Here is a 9,420-nt window from a genome sequence, read left to right as displayed (position 1 = left end):
AGGTGATCCAATTTTGGTATCCTTTTTAAAGGAATAGTTCACCCAAGAATAAAAAATCCTTGTGTATTTCCAAACCTGTATACATATATTTCTTCTGTGGTCCACAAACGAAGGCATTTTGAAGGACGTTGGTAACCAAAGAGTTGAGGTTCCCATTGATTTCCACTGGATGGACGAACATTGCAATGGATGTCAGTGGGAACCGAAACGGTTTGGCTACCAACTATTACCAACATTCTTCAAAATATCTTTTTTCATCTCCCACAGAAGAAAAAAAGTCATACAGGTTTGAACGACTTGAGGGTGAGTCAATGATAACCAAATTTAAATTTTTGGTTGAACTACAACGAGTTTTGTTATGTTCAGGACACTAGAAATAAAAATATCAACAGTTTAACTAACATGATCAAGCTTAAGATTTAATACACTACACAATATGTGTTCAGACTCGCCTCAAAATATCAAATATGTTTCATCTCCTCTGACAAAATGGATTCATAATCTCAAACTAAAAATTTTCTATTATCAATTATTATCAACTCATTCAGACTGTAAATTGAAGCAGATATCTGGGCAAAAGTTGTGCAGTGTGTGTTTACTTAACTGTGTTGATGCTAAAGCATCATAGCTCCTCTTGTGGCAGTGGTGAGTATAGCGTCATGAATTGCATTCTGCTGCATTACTGAATCTAATGACATGTGAAATTGAGAGTGTTTGCATGCTTGTGTAGAGCACGTTTCAGAGTTAATGCTCTGTCCTAATGTTTCTCTCTCTCCTCTACTACTGAATGTCTCTGTTTTTATCTGCCGTCTGACCGTTTTAAAAGACAAGACAAAGACGAGAATAATGACGTGTATGGAAACACATGTGTGACCCTGGAGCACAAAACCAGTCTTAAGTCGCTGGGGTGTATTTGTAGCAATAGCCAAAAATACATTGTATGGGTCAAACTTGTTGATTTTTCTTTTATGCCAAAAATCATTAGGATATTAAGTGAAGATCATGTTCCATGAAGATATTTAGTACATTTCCTACTGTAAATATATCAAAACCTAATTTTTGATTAGTAATATGCATTGCTAAAGACTTTAAAAGAGCATTTTTCAATATTTAGATTTTTTTTGGACCCTCAGATTCCAGATTTTCAAATAGTTGTATCTTGGCTAAACATTGTCCTCCTTTCCTAACAACCCATACATCAATGGAAAGCCTATTTATTCAGCTTTTAGGTGATGTATAGATCTCAGTTTCGAAAAATTGACTCTTATGACTGGTTTTGTGCTCCAGGGTCACATATACACTTGCTTTTTTTTTATTTTAATTACAAATGCATTAGTTTGCATTGAACATTTTCACACTTTAATGATATTTGGTGTGTCTCTATGCAGCAGCTGACTTGAACAACCGAGATCATGTTCTCCAGCATGATTTGACTGATAATGGCCACATATATTTCACACTAGAAATAGTGCCAAATTTTAAATATCTCTTCTACATTGTTTTTTTATGTTTTTTTTTTTCAATCCTTTGTTTATTTCTAGCGTTAAATAAAAATGTCAGATTTGAATCTTTTAAAATTTCGGACCTCAATGTATCTGCATTGTATGATGTACAGTACGATATTGTCTCTCGTGTCAGTAATATTACAGAGAAATGACGGAAAATCACAGTGAAGGAGTAACTAGAGATAAATTCATACTCAGTCTGATCACGTTGAGATGAATTTCAGTACAAAAAGTTTGTTTTACCTTGTCTTTGCTAAGTAAACAGCCCTTTTTATTAGTAAAAAAAAAAAAAAAAAACACCACCTGGTTCCACCCATCAAATAAGTCTCATTTTCTGAGAGAGAGATGAATGAATAAATAAATGTTTATTGTTAGGACAACAGGATTTTTTATTGTTTTAGTATTTTATGTTGATAGTCTCTGTGTGTTTATGCAATAACTATTCTTTTTATGCCAATGTTAAACTAACAGGAGAGTTAACTGAAGTAGTGTTAAAATGTTAATACTTTTCACAAGCGTCCATAGATTCACTGCGGTAAACTCTCTCACACACACCATGATGCACACTGACCTCAGAATGTGCTGTCCAGTGATGGGACAAATACATCATTATATACACATTTTAGCTACTTACTTTTAAGTCCACACAATAAAAGAACTTTTCAAATACTTGGACTAGGGATATGTAAGGATTGGAATACTATTAGCGAACTTTAATATTATTCATCATTCATCTTCATTCAAAAATCAGCCATAAGCAGTGTGATAATATTACATTCCGAACATTGCCAAGTGCTCTGCATGTAACACTGTATCCCACAAGGCGACGCAGTGACAAATGCACAGGAAATAATACAACAGACATTGGGTTAAAAATTCAAAACAACCAAGATGACAACAGGACAGCCTTCGCATAATGATGTCATGTGAGAATGCAGCGCCCTACTGTTTGCATACTAAATGCTTATGGCTGCATACTGTTTTTGACAGAATGCTGTATATGTGTTTTTTTTTCCCAAAGTGACAAATCAGAATAACACAAGCAGAATCGACTAACCCGAGGGACGAAACAGGCATACCAAATGCTAGAGTAGAAACTAGTATGCCATCCTGAACCTAGCCTAGTTTGCAGAGATGCCTTGACGAAGGAAATGTCATTTCCACAGCAATTTCCATTTTTGTTTTACTCCTGGAAGGGGTTTGGATGAGAGACTATAAACATATGAAAGCTTTCCCGCCGCAAGAGCAGCGTAGATTACTGGTTCTAATGACCCTGATGTCATTAAGTAAATGAAGAATTAGAGAAAGACTGAATTGTGTTTCTGGAGGGAATCGGCAGACGTGCAGAAGGTTGCTCTGTCTGTGACTGCTTGTGCGAATGTATTTGTGTTTATAGTTGTGTGCAAAAGTTTGGGCACTGTTCCCACAATTCATGTTCGGGTGATTCAGTCTGGCATTGGCATCCCAACTGAGCATGTGTGAAATTAGCTTTTAAGAAATGCAGCAAATAAACAGAGAACGTTAAGTTCAGCCACAAACATTTGCACACAACTGTATATTTTTACATATCTGTGTATGAATGAGTATGTATTTGTGTGTATTCACTTCCATTAGTCTGAATGTGAGGTGTGTGTGTGTGTATGAACATGTACATGAGTAAATGTGCAGTTTGATGAACTTTATGTGTTTCCACATGAGGAATATTCTTCTTCTGACGTACAGGGAGAGTTTCTCTCCTTCTCATCACCTGTTTTATTTGCTGTCTCTGTAACTGCAATGACCACTGAATTAATCAAATATACAAATAAATTATTAGTTGACGTATGATTTTGTCCTGGAATTTATCAGCTGTAATTAGTTCTGTATCACTTAAATTGACATCTGAAATCTAACCAGACGCGACGCAACACCACAATGAAAGGTAGGCTATCTTTTCCATGTTAATTGTATGTAAACAGTATGGTAATAATAATAGATTAATATACATTTTTTTTTGTCCAAACCAGATGACAATTATACACGACAAACAACTGGTGATTCTAGAAATGAGCAATTACTGTAGTTACTCTGTTCTGAACAATACATTGTTTTTCCATCAAATGTATTCTAACTAGTTGGTTGAATAAAAACATTTGGGCTTCATAATTAAAAATTACTTAAATTAATTAATTAAAGTTAGCAGCTAGCCAGGTAGCATCAAACTAAAATTTTTTTTAAATAGGCTATTATAATTTTGCAATTCATAATTACTGATTATAGTTTCACTTTCACTTTTCACAAATTATGTCATTGTCACTAAAACTATGATCACTTTTCTGAACACATTTAACTTTTGTTTCACAGAAGAAAAAAAATCACATTCCTTAAGGGGGGATGGTTGGATGGTTTACCTTAAATTGAAACAAACATGAACGATAAAACTGTGAACTCAGTATAAAGACAAACGTATTCCATAAAAACTGTATCCGTCACTCACTGTGTATTTTTAATAATGTTGTTTAATATTTATGAATTAGATTATGTACCACTTGGTTGCGAGTGAAGAGCTCCACCCACACGCACTTCTGATTGGCTGTAATTTTTTTGATTGATTTTTGTTGCGTCTAATAGCCGTGTCATGTCCAGGGTTGATGGACAAATTAAATCTCGTCAGGTTAGGACATGGTGTAATGTTGTGAACAGACCTAAACAACGGAACTCTGTGGCATTCAGATCTAAACTTTTAGATTAATTTATTTATAGGAGAAATGTATATTTAGTTTATATTTAGGCTACGTTCATGCATTTGGCAGATGCTTTTATTTAAAGTGACACTGCATTAATCCTGTGTTGCATTTGGTTGTATTGCAGTTTAGTAAATTCCTTTTCTTGTCATTCCAATTCATCTGGTGGCCAATTCGATGTAAATTCATGATTTAGTTCTGAATCTTGCACATATATGGGTGTACAAGAGCTTTGCTTTCAGATGATTTCTGTCCTTCATAACCAACCAGTCCAAAGTCCAGTAGAACTGTGAGTGAATCATATAAAGCTGCCGAAAGAACCACAAGAAAGAAAAGATTCACATTCTGAACAACTCCGAGCTTGTGTGTTTGTGCATGTGTATGTTCTCTAAAACCAGAGTGAGTGATTTTTGGTAACTTTCCGACATGGTTTGCAGGGTCAAAGCAGATGTAGAATAATAAAAAGCACATGTGAGAAAGAAATGAAGCTCGCAGTCAATTAGAAAGAACTGCACTGCATGAAGATGAAGAAAACCAATGGGAGCCGTTGTTAAATACTCTCAAACTTAAGACCAGCCCATGCTACTGTCTTTATTATTGTTTTGATGAGTTTCAAATCTATTTCAATCAATCCGTGACAGATCTAAGACATTATTTGGCCAGTTTTGAAATAGTTTTCCAGGAGTTTTCATGTTGAAGGTGCAGTGGGGACACGTTGGTGACATTCTGGCACTCGCACACAGAACAAGGAGTTTAATCATATACAGGTTCAAATGTATGTAAACATTAGCAGGTTTCTGTCGGCCTGTATACATTACACTGACGTTTCTTAATATTTATACACGAGAGCGTACAGGGAGTTTGGAGAATTTAGGTGCTATTACTGTGTTTTCTCAGGTGTTTGTGCTGTTGATCTTAGAGAATGAGTCTGCTTAGATTGGCTGAGCGCTCACACACACACACACACACACACCGCTCTGGCTTTACACCAGCAGAGAGGAAACTCATCTGACACTTCCTGTGTGTTTCAGAAACCAGCTGATGACTAATGAATGACTCAAAAGGGCTCGTTAAGGAACTGCAAGCTTCGGGAGGATGCTAAACTCTTAAAAATAAATGTTCTTCAAAGGATCTCTTTAAGTTCAGAACTGAGTTGTATAATCAAGAAAGCATTTTGGCCGTGGTTCTTGAGTTGCTACATTTTATTTGGAAGATGAAAATATCTATGTTTTGGCTTGTAGGTTCTTTAAATTTTTTTTTTTTTTTTTTTTTTAACTTGTGTAGAGCATGTTTCAGGCCTGAGGTCACTCTGACGCTGTCATTTCATTCGCACAGAACCAAAGCCTAAAGCCTAAAACTTTAACACTGTTCTTTTTTTACCCTGCATGCACTGCTATTTCCTTGAGGAAATGCAAATCTACTCTGAGCCTTTCTTTTGAAGAGTGTACAGTATATGTGTGCCAAGTTCAGGATCTGGGCTGCAAACACAAAGGTTGCGGTTTCACGTCCAAGTATACAGGGGCGACCCAGGACCTGGAGAGTAACATAGATTACAATCACTCTTTGTCACCATTGTACCCTTCAGCAGGACATTTAACTCCAAGCTGCTCCAGAGGGACAGAACCTGCAATTAGCCTACTGTAGGTCATTTAAGATACAAAGCGTCTGCTAAAAGCCAAGCATTTAAGGTGAAATAGCCCCTCAAAGTGCTGTAACATCATCTCAGTAAATTCATTAGTCTGAGTTTGCTGGAGTTGAAAAAGAACACAAAGCTCTGTAGCATGAAGACGATGGGAGCAAATTTAAACTTTTTTGTCTTAAAGGGACAGTTTACCCAAAAATGAAATTTGCTGTTCATTTACTCACCCCCAGGATATCCAAGATTACTGTTTTTCTTCAGTAGAAGAGTAAAGAAGATGTTTAGCTAAAACCGTGGTCCTTGGTGATTCATAAAAATCAGCAGCTACCGTCAATTTGAGATTAAAAAAAGCACATACAGACAACAAAAAATTTATGCTCATGGCTCCTGACTATATATTGAGGTCTTATGAAGTGAAATGATCAGTCTGTGCAAGAAACTGAACATTATTTCCAACTTTATTACCTGTAATCCAGAGCAAATGGGGAAATATGATTCTTTTCTGTGAACTCATTCATTCGTCCATACAATTCAATAAAATTCATTATAGAATCAGATACAGTGCTATTTTGCCTCATTTCCAGTCAGAGTGACTGTCAGGCATCCGAAAGTGAGTTTTGATTGAGCAATTTGTAGGGTGCTTGAGTCTTGAACTGAATTCAAATGGTTCATCCAGTTCACCAAAAAGAACCAGTTCAAAAGAATGATTCATTCACAAACCAGACATACCTCTGGACTGTTTGTCTGAGGCTACAGGTAATGAAGTTGTAAATAATGTTCAGTTTCTTAAACACACAGATTATTTCACTTCATTAGACCTAAATATATCATCAGGAGACACAGGTATTCATTTTGTGCTGTCTGTATATGCTTTTTTGTCTCTCAAAGTGACGAGAGCCACTGACTTGCATTTTAAGAATAACCAAGGACCAAAGTTTCAGATAAAAATCTTCTTTATTGTTTAAAGAAAAAAGTCATCTTGAATGACCTGAGGGTGAGTAAATTAACAGTAAATCTTTATTTTTGGGTGAACTGCCCCTTGAACATGATTGTCTCTTCTTTAACCTCTGTCATTAGACAGTTTTTGGTTTGTGGTACAAGAATCTCCACACATACTAACCAATCTCTCTCTGTCTCTCTCTCTCTCTCTCTCTCTCTCTCTCAAGTTACTGGGTTTAAAGTGGAAACTTCAACACGTATCAATTAAAGCACATCTTGAGGATTACCAAGGCACACACACACTAACGCTGAGCTTCTACAATTAGAAATTTAGTCTCTCTCATCCTAAGAGCAATTCCCAAGTCTGTGTATCTCATTAGCTGGTGAAGAGAGACACAGCATTCGCTCTAATCACCTCAACACGTTTAGTGAAAGAGATGCAGGGACCCTTGAAACCATGTCTCGCACGTATAGTTTGAACACCATCACAAGTGGAGCAATTTTAGTTACAGTTTTCATGTTTGTGCTGGCTTTAGATCAGACAAAAGGAACAAATATTCATACTTGTTTCATATTCTGCTTTCATATATATTTTTGCTTTAAATCCTGGTTTATAATATTGATTCATCTCTGAGCTCTAAATAAGGAGCTTTTCAGTTAAACCATTGTGTCGCAAAATGGATCACTGTATTGGATATGCTCCAAATCGGATCGTAAATCGCAAATCATTCATTTCAGATTGAGATGTCAAAGTCTGAAATGCAAATCGTTTGATTTAGATAGGAACTTCGTATTGGGTTTGTGAATCATTTTGATTTGAAAGATTTATGATACACGCTCCGAAGTCCTGATCTGAAATAATGGTTCACAAATCATTATTTAGATTGGAACATTGGAGCGGGTTCGTGAATCTTTTGATTAAAATCGGGACTTCAGAGGGGGTGTGCAAATATGTTTATTCAGATCAGCACTTCAGAGCAAGTATCAGATCTTTTCACGAATCTTTACAGTTTTACTTCAAATAAAATGGTTAAACTATGGTTAGTGTAGCAAAACCTTGGTTAATTTTTGAAAGGTATGTGTTGCAAGGTTAACAACAAAAAAGTAATGAATTTACAACTTAAAAGTGCACATATAGGATGAACATAGACAAACAGTTTTGATAGTTTTAGGATGAATGGAGCTTTGGATAGTTTCCATATAATTAGATCAACTCTGATTAAAGAAAAGAGAGGTTTATGTATGTGAAATTTAGCTAGAAGGTAACACAAAGTTATATTTTGCTATATTCTCTTTTAAGTAGTCAAACAATCAAAACATCTTTAAAACTGAGGCTGTTATTTTGATGGTTTTACAAAATCACAGTTGTATTATTATTGTCTGATTAATGTGCTAACATAAATAAGCCCTCTTTATGAATTATGAGTATGTTAGCTAGGCTAGTATAACTATAAATAAAGACTTCAGTTGAAATCATAAATGCAACATAAACCCAACTCTCTTCTTGCTTTTAAACCTTCTAGTGCATCCGTGTCATAGATTTCCATTGCAAGTGTTTTATTTTATTTTATTTTATTTTATTTTATTTTGTAAACCAATGCATGAGTCAAGATTATCTAGAGCTTAAGTTCTGTTTAACCTGGAGTATTCCTTAAAAATAAAATATGAGGCACATGCTTCACACTGGTAAAAATAAAGAGAGTATTGCAGTGAGCGATTAAACAGCTCACAGGTGCTTTGAATTAAAGCAAGTCTTTTTATACGGTGTGTGTGTGTTTCGCAGAGATGCGCTGTGTGTTGTGTGTGACTTTGAAGTGCTGTGTTATGTTGAAGGTTTCCTCGCGTGTTCCCGTGTCCTGCCTCAGCTCCCCCACGGCTTCTGGGATTTAACTTGGCAATTCCAGAACCTTCCATTTCTTCTTTTTTTTCAGTTTGTTCGGCACGTTTGAAGGAATTTGTTCAAACAGACTCGTATCACATCTCAGCTGGTGTTCGGCCTAAACGCATGCGAAACACTCTCTGGACAGTTCAGAGGAAGATTCTAATCTGTGATAAGACCAGATTTGATTGTGCATGTTTATCACGATGTTTGGCGTTCACCAACTGCGGCAGGCACAGTGGCGAGTGATGGAAAACTCAGGAGGACAGAAGGAAAAACAAGTGGCACTGTAACATGACATCTTTGGGACTGAGATGATCTTTCAACATGACAATGACCCATAACATGCCATAAAACTGACATGAGAGTGACTCCAAACCGAAAGATTAATGTCCCGGTGCAGTATTCAGTCCAACTGAGCATCTGCAAAAGAACTTAAGCTTCCTTCCAACCTGATGGAGAGTTTTTCATTCTGCCAAGAAGAATGAACACATGAGAGCCAAGATATGAAACAAAGCTGAAAAGACTCTGATTACAGTTCAACTTTGCTCCGTTTTTATGTATTTCGTGTTGTATTCCATCCATTTGTCTGCAGTGTCTCAGAAACCAGAACACGCTAACAACAACTGCATAGCAATGCTGTTTCAGCTGCTTTAAAAACGACCCAGAACAATCTCTGAGCACCTTAGCAACTGCATAGCAACACCCTAGCAACCACCCTGAATATCGTACCAA

The sequence above is a fragment of the Cyprinus carpio genome, chromosome B24 (genome assembly GCF_018340385.1).
Source record: "Cyprinus carpio isolate SPL01 chromosome B24, ASM1834038v1, whole genome shotgun sequence".
NCBI classification, from domain to species: Eukaryota; Metazoa; Chordata; class Actinopteri; order Cypriniformes; family Cyprinidae; genus Cyprinus; species Cyprinus carpio.
The sequence above is the reverse complement of the archived record's forward strand: the minus strand, read 5'-3'. Positions refer to the sequence as shown.